The sequence below is a fragment of the Epinephelus fuscoguttatus genome, linkage group LG12 (genome assembly GCF_011397635.1).
Source record: "Epinephelus fuscoguttatus linkage group LG12, E.fuscoguttatus.final_Chr_v1".
NCBI classification, from domain to species: domain Eukaryota; kingdom Metazoa; phylum Chordata; class Actinopteri; order Perciformes; family Serranidae; genus Epinephelus; species Epinephelus fuscoguttatus.
The window spans coordinates 11,661,279-11,677,995 of NC_064763.1; the positions used below are offsets into that span (position 1 = coordinate 11,661,279).

At 40.4% G+C, this 16,717-nt stretch overlaps 4 non-coding genes across 4 annotated transcripts; 2 read left to right on the forward strand and 2 right to left on the reverse strand.

Moving 5' to 3' along the window:
- Nucleotides 1-3,837: 3,837 nt before the first annotated feature.
- Nucleotides 3,838-3,910, reverse strand: trnav-cac (transfer RNA valine (anticodon CAC)). Its single transcript has one exon. It is a non-coding gene; the product is annotated as a tRNA-Val (tRNA).
- Nucleotides 3,911-4,179: 269 nt separating this feature from the next.
- On the forward strand, nucleotides 4,180-4,251 carry trnad-guc (transfer RNA aspartic acid (anticodon GUC)). Its single transcript has one exon. It is a non-coding gene; the product is annotated as a tRNA-Asp (tRNA).
- A 5,019-nt stretch (nucleotides 4,252-9,270) lies between these two features.
- trnad-guc (transfer RNA aspartic acid (anticodon GUC)) lies at nucleotides 9,271-9,342 on the forward strand. Its single transcript has one exon. It is a non-coding gene; the product is annotated as a tRNA-Asp (tRNA).
- A 775-nt stretch (nucleotides 9,343-10,117) lies between these two features.
- On the reverse strand, nucleotides 10,118-10,190 carry trnav-aac (transfer RNA valine (anticodon AAC)). The gene has a single exon. It is a non-coding gene; the product is annotated as a tRNA-Val (tRNA).
- Nucleotides 10,191-16,717: the final 6,527 nt, after the last annotated feature.

Here is a 16,717-nt window from a genome sequence, read left to right on the forward strand (position 1 = left end):
CAAAGACCACCTGTGGCAAGATAGTTATCTACCAGTGTTCACAAACGAAAGAATATTGATCATGGCTGAAATAAAGATAAATAATTATGTACAGTTAATGCGTTTCCCCGTTTGCTTATGGATACAAGGAAACATGTATGAAACATGAAACTGAACAGTTGATATCAACATCCATGATCAGCAACATAGACGCATTTATTTTTATCACAAATGAATAAATAATCATGGTGGATTTACTGAATAGAGTTCCCGAAAAAACGCTGCACTTAACAGCTTATTTATCTTTATTTCGGCCATGATAATTATTGTTTTCTTACCAGTTGGTCTTTGGCTGCTCGAAGAAATCTGCACTGACTGAAACACTGCATTTAACGGCTGGATTAAAAAAAAAAAAAAAAAAAAACTTCTGTAAAGGATATAATTGCCCAGACTGCCCACCATAGATTGCCCAAAGGGTAAGTTTCTGATTGTAATTTCTCCCCATTATGTTCCGTTGTGTGTTTAGAGATGTTAAAACAATATATTAATGCAACTGCTATGTTTCCTGCCTTTTTTTGGATAAGCGGGGAACATAGAACCTTTTTTTTTAGTAAGAGGGAAACATAGAACCTTTTTTTTTAGTAAGAGGGAAACATAGAACCTTTTTTGCAGGGTTAAATGGGGAACATAGAACCCGGGGAACATAGATACGCTCCCGCCGGTTGTAACGTTAAGCAGTCAAACACGAGGAAAAGCAAAAAGACATAATGTGATGATTTATATTTATAAGGAGAAAGTAATAGGACACTGCATCTTAACCAGTGAAGAAGTTAGTGTTGTGACAGCCTTCACCACGGTCAAACACAGTGAAACAGCTCAGTGATAGTAGAGTTAACTAACAGAGTATCCTGACACGGTCATGCTAACATTAGCCTCCATGCTAGGTTTGCACAGCAGGCGGCGCACAAAGATGCTGAATATGAGCACTTACCACAGACCGGAGGAAAAACCGGTCGCCCCGGCGGTTGAAGAGGTTGCTAAAGTCTGTGTTCATTAAATTATGGAGAACACATCTCTTCAGGAGGTTTAGCAGTGCTGCAAAACGACTGCAAATGAGTAGCAGCTTTCCTTTATTGCGACAAATCCAACTGAGAGCTGCGTTTAGTGACATATTGGAAGTTACAGTTCCCTACTCCATCACCACCAACAGACATTCAGCCTGAATTACGGAACATCAGTAAATGTGCTCCTGTTTATGACGTTCAGTTAGAGGACAGAAGTGTTCTTATGAGTTATGAGGAACACTGATGGAATTCCAGTTGAATTTTATCATCATTTTTGGAGCATCTTTGAAAGCCCTTTAATGGAACTATTTAAAGAATGTTTGAGTAGTAAGGAGATGTCCACCACCATGAAACAGGGTCTAATAACCCTAATTCCCAAACCAGACAAAGACCACTTATTAATAGAAAACTGGAGACCCATCACACTCCTAAACTCTGACTATAAGATTTTCTCTACAATTTTTGCTAAATGTTTAAAAAAGGGTCTTACTGAGATCATAGGTGAAACTCAGACAGGTTTTATGACCAATCGTCACATTAGCTCTAACATAAGACTTGTTCTTGACCTATTGGATTACTCTAATTATATTGAATCTGAAGCCCTCATAGTCTTCCTCGATTTCTATAAGGCATTCGATACTGTAGAACACAGTTTCTTAGTTAAAGCGCTCCAAATTTTTGGTTTTGGTCAAAACTTTATTTCAACAGTTGAAATGTTTTATAAGAACATTGACAGTAGTGTTATGCTTTATCCAAACACAACACCAAGATTCATGGTTATGAGATCTGTTCGTCAGGGTTGTCCTATCTCACCTTTTTTGTTTCTGATTGTTGTTGAATTACTTTCATTACACATTCTCCATGATCCAGTCCTTAAAGGTTTATCTATTTTTGGTAAAGAAATAAGAATAACTCAACTAGCTGATGACACTGCCTTATTTCTAAGGGATAAACAACAGATTGAACATGCTATATCCCTAATAGACATGTTTTCAGCTGCATCAGGTCTAAAACTGAACAAATCTAAATGTGAAATCTTGTGCTTATTTCAGACTGGAGACAAAACCTTGCATGACATGCCTGTTAAAAATAGTGTTAAATATCTTGGAATTCATATTTGTAAGGACGCGATGGAGCGACAGCTTCTCAACTTCTCTCCCAAAATAAACAAAACCAAAACCATTTTAAACATGTGGCTCCAAAGAGACCTCTCCATCATGGGAAGGATCCTATTAACCAAAGCAGAAGGAGTGTCACGCTTTGTCTACCCTGCTCTCTCTCTTAGTCTTCCGGACTCAACATGCAAAGACATTAATAACATCTTCATTAACTTCGTTTGGAAAAACAAACATCACCACCTGAAGAAGGAGGTTTTGTCTGGACCCAAAGCAGAGGGGGGCTTCGAACTCTTGGACTTTAAAGACTTGAATTATACATTTAAGGTGAAATGGTTAAAAGAATGTTTGAAAGCACCCAAGTCTTTATGGTATTTCATCCCTCACAATATATTCAAAGAAGTGGGAGGTCTACATTTTTTGTTATTATGTAATTATAATGTTTCTAAACTTCCTTTATGTCTGTCTAAATTTTATCAACAAGCTTTGTTGGCATGGAAATTGTGCTATTCACATAATTTCTCTCCTCACAAAACAATAATATTGAACAACGAGAATATTACTAAAGGGAACAAGTCTCTCTATTTTCAAAACTGGGTTGAAAAGAACATAATACTCATGAAACACCTTTTTAACAATGAAGGTCAATTAATGTCCTATGAAGCATTTCTTCAGAAACAAACATTTCCTGTCAAACCCAAGGAATATAGATCTGTGGTTAATTCTATTCCTAGTGGTTTGATAGAACTAATGAAAGGATATAATAATCAGCACGAGATTCTTAACCCTCAATGTACACTTTACATAAATGGCATTCAATTTATGAGTTACAAATGTACCAACAAACATATTAGGGAATGCTTTTATAACAAAAGAAAGATAACACCGCGTGGAAAGGTTTTTTGGAATTCTCAAATTAAAGACATAAATTGGCGTAGAGCATGGCTTGTCCCCTTTAAATTCCTATTATCTAACAAAATTAGAGAACTACATCTTAAATTGTTACACAACATCTATCCAACAAATCTATACATTTCTATATTCTCAGATGCTGATGATAAATGCACTTTTTGTAAAGCTGAAACTGAAAATATAATTCACTTATTTTATAAACTTTTGGAAAGACTTGGAGAAATTTCTGTTTAACAAAACAACAGTTGAGTTTCGATTTGATGAGAAAAATATTATTTTTGGTTTTTCTCCTCAAAATAAGTATAACATTGTGAACCTTTTTATCTTAATGGGTAAATTTCACATTCATAAAGCCAAGATGTCAAAAGCAATCCCGTCATTTACATTATTTTTAATTGAATTGAAACTTTATTTTGAGTCTCTGAAATATATAGAAAATAACAAGAAAGGCTTATTTGCTCTTCAATTTTATTCGGAATACCTTGATTGAGTTTGTCTGCCACTTTATGTAAATTTTTACTTTTCTAACTTTTGTGTCTGATTCATTATTTATTCGTTTCATTTTTGAGCCTTACTCCACTTTCTTTTCTCTTCTTTCTTTTTCTTTCTATTCCTGTTTTATTATATTAATTTGCCTTGATTTGGAAATGTCTGATAGTTTGTATATACTTTATTCCTGTTATTATTCCTTGTCCACTGTTGAATTTAAATAAAGCTTTAAAAAAAAAAAATTAAAAAAAAAGTTATGAGGAACGAAAATCAACAATTGTTTCCGCCCGGTTTCGAACCGGGGACCTTTCGCGTGTGAGGCGAACGTGATAACCGCTACACTACGGAAACCATAAGCATATATACATGTATATATGTCTACGACAGAAACTATATGCAATGTTGCCTTCAGGAACATGTAGTAAACCCCACGTTCACACGCACCAAGAACGAGCCGTAAAACATATTTAATGAAGGTAAAACAGTCTGAAACATAACTACTGTCTTACACATCAAAAATCGATTATAAATAATTTAAATTAAAGAATTTAACATGTCACATATTACTACTACTACCTTATCGATGACTACTTCCGGCATCACGTGTCTTTCAACGTCTCTCCTCGTTAGTATAGTGGACAGTATCTCCGCCTGTCACGCGGAAGACCGGGGTTCGATTCCCCGACGGGGAGTAAATTATTTTTTTCCCACGATGGTTGTGATTCCCTCATGGCTGTACTGGAAAAACAACAACACACATTTGTTTTTAAACTTTATACTAAGTTGTTAACCGCTCTCCCGTCAGAACGGGCTATCTGATGGAAAGGTAAAGCCATTAAAACATTTCAATAAAGCGCACACTTAAACTCGGTGGCTAAAATTCATTTTGCTGCAGACCTCATCCACAACTTCTGACTCTGACTCCAGCCTGCTTCTCCAAACTGGGGCGTGCCAACTGACATCTACTGTAGGTAATACGCTGACAATGGATAAATATCCCATACAACCCACTTCAAAAACTCTGAACTATTCCTTTAAGACTGATACCTTATCATTGTTAATCAAATATCATTTTAATTTTGCCACATACATGTGTTATTTGTTTTGTGCAGCATATCAGTTTTTTAGCTGAAGTTCAAGATGGTGAACGGGTAACTTATAAATAATATGTTAAAGTCTTGAAGGAGGAATTTTATTCATTGACTTGTATGTTAAATTGTTTGTTTTATTGTTGGCATTAAATGTCTTGTCCTTTTTTTTTTTTTTTTTTTTTTAAATAAAATGTGCACAGTTCACAGTGTAATCTGAGTCTTTGTTAGAAATCCAAATAAGTTAAAAACATACAGTTAATTGTATAGTGTTAAGAAGGGGTGACTGTGCAAAGAAGTGACAGTTTGGTCCAGGTTCAGGTTGTAAACGCCTCAAAATCTAGAACAGTATGTTGGGTATTTTTCCATTTATTTTGAACAGACAGTCATCTTCTTCGTCTTTTGGCTGCTCTCATCTGCCTCCCTAGATGGTCTTCGACCAACAATCGTCCAATTTCCACTGGCACCCTGCTGGTCAACAGCACTGGAGGCAGTTAACCTCCACTGATCCAGTATGGCAGACATGTTTGTTTTCCACATCACTGTTTTGGCACGAGTTTTATGCCAGATGCCCTTCCTGACGCAACCCTCACCATTTATCCGGGCTTGGGACCGGCATCAGGAGTACACCAAAAGTTACATGCATTCATTCAAACTCTGGTGCCATCCAGTATTAAAAAAACCACAACTCCCAGAAGGTGCAGCTCCTACCACCAGAGGTGCACACAGGTGTACTGCATACAGCCAGTGATCAGACTGAGATTGGTTACTTTTACCAGCCTGTTCATTACTGCCTGATGTTTGCTCTGATGAAGATGGAATAGACCAAAAGCTCAGCGATAAAGTGAGACACTGCACAGATGTAAGTGTGCCGAAATCTTTCTCTAACTTTTCATTGTTAAAATTAAGGCACATTTCAAACATTTCTATATAACCCTGAACAAACAGTTTCCCAATGGTCCACAGGTCACAACAGGCTATAAAACTGAAAAGCATCTCATTATATGAAGTTGAAAACACAAAATATAGTTTGTTAGTGTGTTGAAAGCAGAGTTTTTACAAGCTACCAGTTACTTCACACTGGAGCTACCCTGGGGAGAAATGAAGTTTCGTTACCAAAAGCTACTTAGAAAAAGTAGTTCAAAGTTCAAACTACATTGTTTAAAAAAAAAAAAAAAAGAAAAAAAAAATCAAACTAACAATATTCATGTGATAAGAAATTATAACAAAATATAATACATAAGAAAAAAGCCACTAAATTGAGTTTATTGCAAAAACTATCCACCTGTTCACAGGTCACACATAAAGCAAAACCACTCATGGCAAAGTGCAGGAATGTCATCTTTGGTTATGTATAAAACAATGTCCATCAGTCAGACAACTGCCTGCTCGAACAGCATGCAACAGCTTCATAAATCTGATATTGAAGTCTCTGGTTTCTGAGAGAGAGCAACTCACATTCACAAAGTGATCAAACTTTCCTCGACCATGGAAATGATGTATTGGAATTTTTAATTCAGGTGGTGTTCTTTTTTTAATGTTTCAGGGACTGCTGTGCTGCCTTCAAGGTCCTGCAGCCTGGGGCTCAGGAGCACCTCTTGTGGGCCTGCTGGAGGATTTCAGAGGCTATCATGGCAGGAAACATGACTGAACAACAGTGCCTCTAGACATGACTATAAAGACTGTTTCACTGCATGCGCCGGTTTACCAGAGAGTATGTGTCAGAACACCATCCACTTTATAGTTCCTTCTGCCAGTTCCTCTCTGCAGCGTTCGTTGTGGTGGACCAGAGTGACCTCAGGAGGCTCCAGGAGGCGTACGTTTTGCAGAATCTCTCCTGCTGATCCCACCAAGCAGCACATCAGAGAGCACTGTAGAATGACGGTGCCACAGCCCAGAGAACTGCTGCAGAGGGTAGAAGATGTGTTACATCATTTCTACCTGGCAAAGGACAGCAAGGATGTGCCCCTCTTCAAGGCCTCCATGTTGAGGGTGTGGAGGATCCAACGCATCTACATCCTGAGAGGCTGCCTGAGCAACCCAGAGGTGACGGAGGGAATCCTATACAGGTATGGTGGCACCTTGCAGCTCAATTACACCAAGGGCACAGGAGCTGCTGTACCTATTTGGATTCCCCTGAGAGGCACATCTCAGCAGGAGGGCTTCCACCTTCACCAAAAAAAAGTGGGTGACAGGGAACCGGGTTTCCTGTGAGCTCTTCCAGGCCCAGGCCTTGACTGGAGTGGTGAGGTGGAACTTTCAGAGGCTGGTGGTCCTGACGCAGCCTGGTGTGGAGCTGCCAGCTGTGTTTGACCCCCTGTTGATCACACAACTCAACACAGCCTCTGTCAGAGTGACAGGGAGGGCCAAATATGCAGCTCTACAGACATTAAACAGAGACACAGGGGAGCGATTTGGGCTGCAGTATGTAGAACTGGGCTGCCGTCCGGTTGTTTCAGAGTAGAACAAGAACGAGGCAAGGCATGGATTAGAAGCATTCAGTGGCATAAAAAGAAAAGACTCAACTAAGTATGAGTACCTCAATACTTGACTTTCCATCACTGCACATAACAACACATCTCCAGATACGCAGCAGCTCAGAGAAGGTTTTGGAGACACAGCAGCTGTGTGACCTCAGGTGTGTGTGGTCGCAGCACTGCATGACATCATCCAACATTTTGTCGAACAAGAAATACGTCTCAGACTTGGTCATTGTTTGGGCAAAGTCATAAAGCTTCAACATCACAGCATTTGTTAGCAGACACAGATCTAAATCTTCCATCCTTTCCAAGGGCCAACTCAGGGAACATGACTGTGCCCTCTGGATATCTAACACCATGGTGATGTGACTCCCAGTCCCTCCAGAGGAAACCCAGAAACATCTTTCATCCTTCAGAGAAACTGCAGATGTCCTCGGCTGTCACTGCATCACTGTGACGTCTTCTCAGTCTGTCAGTGAACACAGAACATAGAGTCTTTATTAACCTAAAACCTTTCAATATATGAGCTGTGAGATCACCTATCAAGATTTGTGCTGGTGTCACATTTCCATGCAACGATTATTGCAGCCAAGATATCACAGTAAATGATTATATCACAACATGTATTAAACTCCACTGTAATATAGAGGAAGCACCTCACATCATGTTTGCTTTGGATTCTATCAAACCTTCCAAACCAAACAGTTGCCCACCGAATATCAATTAATATGTAATAAAAAAAAATAACATTTTTGAGAAACTTTTCATGGTTGAAGCAGTTAATGAGTAAAAATGTCTCCAGTTACAGCTTCTCCAATGTGAGGACTCGCCGTTTCTTTGTTTTATATCATTTTACGTTTTATATATTTGCCTTTTTAGATGTTTGGTCTGACAAAACAGTCATTTGAAGATGTCATCTTGGACAACTGTGACGGATGTTTTTCATAATTTTTCTGATATCTAGATAATTTTCTCGACTGACATTACTTTCTTTGATACCTTACTTTCAGTAACATCAATATTTTTTTTTACAAAACCTGTTTCTCATCTAACAAGATGCAAAACTTCTTAAGTACCACACTGAACAAAAATGAAAATACAGCACTTTACTCTTTGCAGTTTTAGAGTGTCCTCTTATTGTGACCAGCCCGATGCACACCTGTGTAGTAATGATGCTGTTTAATCAGAATCTGGATATAACACACCTGTCAGGTGGATGGATTATCTCAAAAAAACAGAAGCACTCAACAGATTTGAACAAATTTGCATCCAAAATGTGAGAATTAACTCTCTTGAGTGTGTAAAAAGTAGCAGAGCTTTTTCTTTTTTTTTTTTAAACCTGTAAAAAAATGGAGGCAAATACAAAAGAGAGATTGGCTGATTAGCTCTATGTTAAGGAGCAGTTGAACAGGTGTACCTAATAAAGTGGCCGGTGAGTGTAGATACATGTACACAAACAGCCAGAATATTCACCACACAGCCATAACAAGCCTGTTGTTTTAGGCTTGATTATTTCAGTCAGTTGTGAGCAGTGAAATTGGACAAACAAATGCACAATAAACATAGAGGGGCAGCGTGCTAAAACTTAAATTTGTGATAGTTATGTTGTTTAATGTTACCTCTCTCAGTGACAGCTTATCGGCCCCGAACCGGAAGGAACACGCGGGCTTAACATTAAATAAGCTCGTCTCGTTGTTAGCTTGTAGCTAGCTTGGTAGTAGCTAGCTAGCTGGTAGCGATCCGGACCAGCCTGCAGAGGGAAGGAAGGCGAGACGTTCAGGTGCCGTTCACAGACATGGCCTCCTAATGAGGTTTAGCAGCAGCCCTGAGCTTATTTACACACTTGATTCTGCTAACTATCATCATTCTGCATTCCCTCCATACATCCTGATGTACACGTCACAGTCTCACAGGTTACCCACAAGGCCACTGCCCTTAAAGGGGACAAAGAGTTGGCCGGTAACATTTAGCATCGACAGGTTCTCAAGTGTGTTGCTGACGTTAGCTAACGACCAGGACGCTGATCCAACATCCTGCATTATGTGACTCTTTCAGCGTGTTGTGTATCACATTAAAAAGATAGTGCAGTTTTTTTTTCCGCCTATCGATTTGTGCTTCCTACATCATTGATTATATGTACCATTCCTCGTTAGTATAGTGGACAGTATCTCCGCCTGTCACGCGGAAGACCGGGGTTCGATTCCCCGACGGGGAGATTACGTGGTTTTCTTCACGATGGATGTGATATGAAGGACAGAAAATGACGTAAGTCAAAATCTATAAATGCAAAAATGAATAAGTAAATGTGGAAGTAAATAATTAAATATGTGATAATAATTAAATATGTGACTAAAATATAAATAAATATATTTACATTTATTTATTTATACATTTATAAATGTATTTATTTATTTATTTCCACATTTATTCATTTATTTATTTCTGTATTTGTATATTTTTACATGTATTTATTTCCACATTAATTAATTAATTAATTAATTAATTAATTTCTAAATTCCTACATTTATTTATGTATTTCTACATTTATACATTTATTTATTTCTACAAGGACAAAACATGACATAAGTCACTACCCCCAGCCCTTGGCCCTATCCCCACCCCCTGCCCACCACCCCTTGGCCCTCAAAATGAAGCCAAGAGGGGTAGGGGTAGAAATCTTTCCTTAGGAACTGGGACACCACTCACTACGTTACCACGTCGGTTACGTCATCACAGCAGTCTGGGTGAAAGGAAAAGGGGTGTGGGGGTGGTCAGAGGGGATTCAGTTACAGTAGGAAAGAAATGGTAAAGTGAAATAAATATATAAATCATTAAAAAAAAATTTCATGGCCCCAAATTGTTTGCTGTTTTAGTAGTTAACTCCACAGAAGGACACTGCAGTCATTTAACTACTCAAATCACTATACAAACATGAATGTAGTTGAACTACCAGTTCAACGCCAACTGTGTAAATGACGAAAATCAAAATTTGTTTCCGCCCGGTCTCGAACCGGGGACCTTTCGCGTGTTAGGCGAACGTGATAACCACTACACTACGGAAACTATGAAAATGTGCTGCGTTCAGGGACAAATGGTAAACAAATGATTGTTCCACATAGTTACGACAACACAGCCTATTTAATCTGCCTCATATCTGCAGAGGGATATTTATGATTATCTTTTAAGACTGAGACCTTCTCATTGATAATCAAATATTTTGAATATTTTTGAATTTTGAATATTTTGCCACATACATTTTTTTTTTTTTTTTTTTTTGCGGCATGTCCGATGTTCAAGATGGTGGACAGGTAACATATAAAGAATATGTTCAAAGTCTTGAAGAAGGAATTTTATTCATTGCCTTGTATGTTAAATTGTTTTATCGTTGATGTGGAGCAGTTTTTGTTTAATTTAATTTGCACAGTCCAGTGTAATCTGAGTCGTTTTGTCAGAAGTCCATATAAATAAAAATACAAACATACAGGGAATAATTTCATCTTAAACACTGACAGCTGAAGTGAATAACATTTATAATAAATATTTTCAGTCAAAGAATTTAACATGCAACATATTGAACATATCACAGATACCCCTGGCTTGTCGATTTCCACTTCCCATATCACTTGATTCTTCGTACCACTCCTCGTTAGTATCTCCGCCCGTCACGCGGAAGACCGGGGTTCGATTCCCCGACGGGGAGAAACACAAGTTTTCTCAACAATGGATGTAATCCAAATATGGTTGAAGTGAATTCGCAAGACATACAGCACGCAAGAAAGACAGAAAAAGAGTAAGGTAAACATGAATGAACAGAAGAAACTCAAAAGAAGGAAGGAGAAAAGCACATAAAGAAAAGGAAACAAAAGAAAACAAGAAAGACAGGAAGCAAAATAAGAACAAAAACAACTGATCGGAGCAGTGGTTGACCAGCAGCTCCTTTGTAACTGCAATACATATCATCACAGCAACACAGCCATATATGTATATATATATATATATATATATATATATGTGTGTATATATATATATATATATATATATATATATATATATATATATATATATATATATAGAACACTGAAAAGTATTAGATTTCATGTCTCCATCTGCTGGTGGGCCGTCACCATAAGAGTATACATGAATAATATGATGTTAATTCCACTACAGAAGAGACTTGATGATCACTAAAATTAGGAGGGAATAAAAGGGCATATATCGATATCGGTTATTAGTCAAATGGGTTGTTATATATCGGCATATCTGATATCACCACTATTGTGCATCCCTGATTTGTATCCCTCAAACCCATTGATGGAACACTGTGCTCTTGTTCTTAACGGCTATTTGTCTCCACCTAGTGGCTGACTCAGATTCAACAGAGAGACTCGTCAGAGCTGATCATTGTGTCAGGAAAAGTGTAGTCTCTATATACAGACTCTACATTCAGTGAATGTAGAGTCTGTAGGCAAACCCCGGAGATCTTGCCTCCGGAAGAAGAGCGGAAGAGCCCTGGATTCCGGTTGTAGGCTGTTTGTAGTCCGTGTGATATTGACCAATCACGTTTGAGCTGGCTACAGTTGTTGCCAGGTTAAATGGTCCGTGAGGTGAACTAACGAGGCGGAACACAATTGGCGTCACTGCAAGCTCTGAATCCATTGCAATGGTTCAGCATATTTACTTTTATATAAACGGAAGTCGGAAACGGAAATTTGCCTCCTCTGCCCAAATCAAACCGGAATGCCAAAAAATAAGGGGTCTGTCCCCAGAGGCTGTATCGCCATCTGCCAGAAGTCAGGCGCTGAATACAGCCGATGGGTTCCGAGAATGGGAAAAGTGTCTGTTCTGTCAGTAGATTATTTGTCAGATACTTTAGGATAATATCTGTCTTGAGCAGTGATGTCACGCCTCTTCAGCAGTATGCTTTGACAACTCTGACTGGTTCAGAGGAAACTCAACTAAAATGTATTAATAAAGCACATTTTAAAAAACCTCATGTTGACCAAAGTGCTGTACGAAAGGATTAAGACTAGGGTGACCATATTTTGATTTACAAAAAAGAGGACACTCGGCCGGCCACGACATAGCCTACTTAAATGATACTCGCAGTTTACTCAAAGATGCCTTATCATTTTAATATTTTTAAAATTTATATGTATGGATAGAAAATCCAGTTATATTACAATATCTCTCAAAGACAGAAATTCAGATAGGCCCCAATAGGGGACACATACACACACTAGAGTGTGGCGATCCAAGCCCGACGGTACCCGACGGGTCGGGCCGGGTTTGGTCAAAAATGTCGCTATAAATTGTATTCGGGCTCGGGTCGGATTCGGCCAGCTTTCAGTGAAAATGTAGTGAAAAAATAAATAAAATCCTATTGTCTGTCCTGTTTATTGCGTGGGCACTGTTATTTACGTGACAACACCTGAACATAACACACACAGATACACATTGGCTGTTTGTTTCTCTTCTCTCCTTGCTGGAAGTCTCGGAGCTCCAAATAAAAGAGGGAGACAGGTTTTTTCTATTTTATCTTATTTTGTTTTATTTCTCCCTCTCCTCCCGCTAGAAGCGTCGGACCTCCCGCCTCCCGCTCCTGTCTCAAACACGGAGATCTCCTTCTCCGCAGCTGAGCACCCACGGCGCACGCCCGGCCTGTTAAATAGCCTGTAACCGCTGTGTGACACAAACTCAGTGCTTTGGTCATTAAATAATGTCGTGCTCGGTTCGGGTTCGGACAGAAATATGCTGCCCGTGCCGCACTCTAACACACACACAAACACACGGAAAACCGGATATTATCATCAGTTTATAAAACCTCCCGGACGCCCCGGACGGGACGTGAAAAGTGGACATGTCCGGGCAAAAGAGGACGTTTGGTCAGCCTGATAAGACACTAAAAACACGAGAGGCAACATAAGTCATATGTTAGGCACACAGCTCATAAATTCAGAGACACACACTGGCACACGTCAGAAAAAGCCACTCAAACGCTAATGAATTACAGTAAGTGTTGAGCCTGGACTTTAACGACTCAGTGGAGGGGGGATGCAGTTCCACAGTTTGGGGGCAGACACAGCAAAGGCACAATCAACCCTGAGTTTGAGTCTGGAGCGTGGGACGGCCAGGAGCCAGGTCAGCTGACCTGAGGGACCTGGGCGTAGAATAGATGGTTAGGAGGTCTGCGATGTAGGACGGGGCCAGACTATTAAACAGGAGAAGCTTCAAATCAATTCTGAACTTCGCAGGCAGCTAGCGGAGAGAGGCTAAAACAGGTGTGATGTGGTCTCTCCTCTGGGTACCTGTGAGGAGTCTGGCAGTGGCATTCTGAACCAGCTGGAGGCGGGACAGGGTGGACTGAGTAACACAGGTGTACAGAGTGTTCCAGTAGTCTAAACGGAAGGAGATGAGAGTGTGGGTGACTGTGTCCAGGTCTTTGAGGGAGAGACATGGCTTGATTTTTGATATGGTGTGGGGTCGGAAACTCTGACTGGCTTCAGTGAGCTCTGCAGGACTTGGATGAGGGGCCTCTGTGTTTTGCTTCTCGGGTGCAGCGTTGACAGTTTTGATGGGTGTGATCGTGTCCTTGTCTTGGTCAGAACTCATGGGATGTATCTGTCTTCTTCAGCAGGCTAGAGGTTCAACACACTTCTTTGGAGGCGTGATGGAGGAGACATCAGGTGATGTTTCAGGGCCGGAACAACTGTGCTGTTGAAAACTGGATCATGTGACATCATTGCAGCCTGCAGAACCTTTGCAGAACCAAACTGCCAATGCAGGTCTCTTAAAATAGTCTTTCAAAGGTTTTATCATCAGCGGTCATATTTCTGCTTTCAACACCATCATCCCACAGACTTAAGTCAATAAACTGCTGCTGTTGGGATGAACACCATCTCTCAGCAGCTGGGTCCTCGACTTCTTGACAAACAGGCCACAGTCTGATAAGATCCATGGCATCTCATCTTCCACCATCACACTCAAGACTGGCACCCCACAGGGATGTGTCTTGAGCCCCCTGCTGTACACGCTCCTCACATATGATTGCCCTGTGAGGTACCCCAGCAATCATATAGTGAACGTTGCAGGTGACACGACTGTGGCTGGACTGATCTCCAACAATGAGTCTGTGCACAGGCTGGAGGTGAAACTGATACTAAGGAGATGGTTGTTGACTTTAGGGGGAGAGGCCACACCCTCCCTTCTCCTCTTCATCAGAGGAGCAGCTGTAGAGGTGGTGTCCACCTTCAAATACCTGGGCCTGCACATCTCCAGTGATGTCACATGAGCCACCAACACAGCCACCGTCTTAAGGATGGCCCACCTCAGGCAGAAGGCTGCGCAGCCTCAAAGCATGAACCAAAGTGTAGCTTCTTCCCAGAGGCTGTGAGGCTTATGAACGCTCTGCTCTCAGTCTGTTCTTCTTTCACCATCCTATCTGCCAACAGCTCAATGATCTCACTGAGGTCTTTGAGGCTCAGCAGAGAGACAAGGCGTTTGCAGTATGTGTCACTTCTTGGTGTCATCTGTAGGATTTGGGATGTTATGGGGGAAACATCTGACATGTCTGTTGATCTGTCTCTGTGTAATGAAGGCAGCGTGCATGTAGTCTCTGTAAGACAAGGCAGGAAAGCTGCTGCGTCTCCAAATCCAAAGTGGACAGCCTGTTGGCCTCAGATTGTTCCTGTGTATCTGTCCGGCCAAAAGAGGTGGTCTTGGTCCGGACCACGCGGAACCATGGTCCGGCCCTTTACTAGTGTGAAAGCATTATTTTGGATGGTTCCGACTTTCAGACCATTGACAGGAAATTCTGGTGCGCCGGTTGTTCATTTCTGCCAGGAGAGAAGTCAAGTCCACCATCAAAAATGAGCCATCTGTGGTCACTCACCTCGACACTGGTCGCTCCCGAGTTGGCAGGGCTTTCAGCATTGCTAACATTGCTAACTGTCTCTTCCTCCTTTCCTGCCAGTGACGATGACATCTTCGCACAAGGTGTAGATTTATATTTCGTTTTTGAACGAGCCGCGAGTATTGTGCTCTACGTTGGTGCTGCAGCTGAGAGCAATGCCATAATAGTATGAGTAGCGTGGCAGTTATTAGAATCAGTTCGTCCATTTTCGTGAGGTAATGTTCGTAAACACTGAGAGGATTTCTACCCGCCTACTTGACAACACGCTGACATCAGACTCCCGCCCATTTATAAACCAATCGATGTCAAATATAAGGTGATGCAACCCACGTAGATGAACGTAACTATGTCATGTGAAGTTCTTTAGTCTGCTCACAGAATTGCAATGTCAATGCAAAACCAAGGGACCAAATGTATACCATGTAACAAAAACAGAACCTTGGTCCGGACCTTGGTCCGGATTTTCAGGTCTGAAAACACCCTTAGTTTGGTTGTTTTCAGTCTATGAATAAGCACTCCATCTGAACCATCCCTTTAAGGATCTGAGTGCTTCATTCACCACTGCAAACATGCAAACGTGGCAACTGGGCAACAAGTACGACTAAACAAAAGGCAGATGTGCTTTGCAAAAAACCTTTTGGCCAAATTGTGTTGTTGTAACAATAGTCCAGTCAGTCTAACTAAAAAAAATGGCCCAACCCAGGAGAAATAGCATGTTTCATAGCTTTTGTTGGTCTCCTCTGCATCATAAATTAAAAAGTATACCTTCATGGATTTAGTGGATCATTCTTTTTGCAAGGTCAAAAGCAAGGTTATGTTTTACAGTCTGGGTAAGATGGTGTTAATACAGAGGGTCTATGTCGCCTAGTCAACATATTTGGTGCCTTTTCCTGAGATTCAGGGGTAAATCTTGTCAATAAAACTGTTTTTCAGAGGATACTCTAATGCACTTGTATTTGGGGTACTTCCACCCAACACCCATTTTTTTTGTGATGAATCAAAGGGAAGGGTCATTTGGAGCACCAATCTGTACCTGCTACACAGGTGTGCCTTGTGGTCACTGTAAAGGACACGCCTAAATGTTCAGTTTCATCACACAACACAATGACACAGATGTCTCAAGTATTTAGGGATTGTGCCTCTGGCATGCTGACTGCAGGAATGTCCACCAGAGCTGTTGCCTTCTGAACTGAATGTTCATCTCACTTCCATGAGACATCTCCAGTGTCATTTCCCTGAACCTGAGAGGACGTCCAACCTCACGACTGCAGACCATGTGTAACCGTGGCCTCAGAGGTCGCCACCTGGTTAGTGTGAATGGTTTATCATTTTGGCTAAACTGTAAACCAGACATAAAGTGATTTGATGAAATGTCACTATTTTAACCTCAGATTTGGATGTTACCTTTTTGATAGAAGGGTTCATTGCACATGATGTGTCCAAAGACTGTTGGAAATTTGAAAATCCAATCATAATTTCTGTTTTTACAGTTTCTGGCTGTGATAAATGGTGTAATTTTGGTATGTAATGTAGTATTTTTACAGTCTGGTATTAGTACTCTTACTCAAAGGTCTGAATACCTTCTCCACCTTTGTTCGATTTTTAAAACTTACCCTTTAATGTTGGAAAATTAAAAGTTGAAAATAAAATCCTGAAGTTGAAAGAAGTCTCAGTTTTTCAC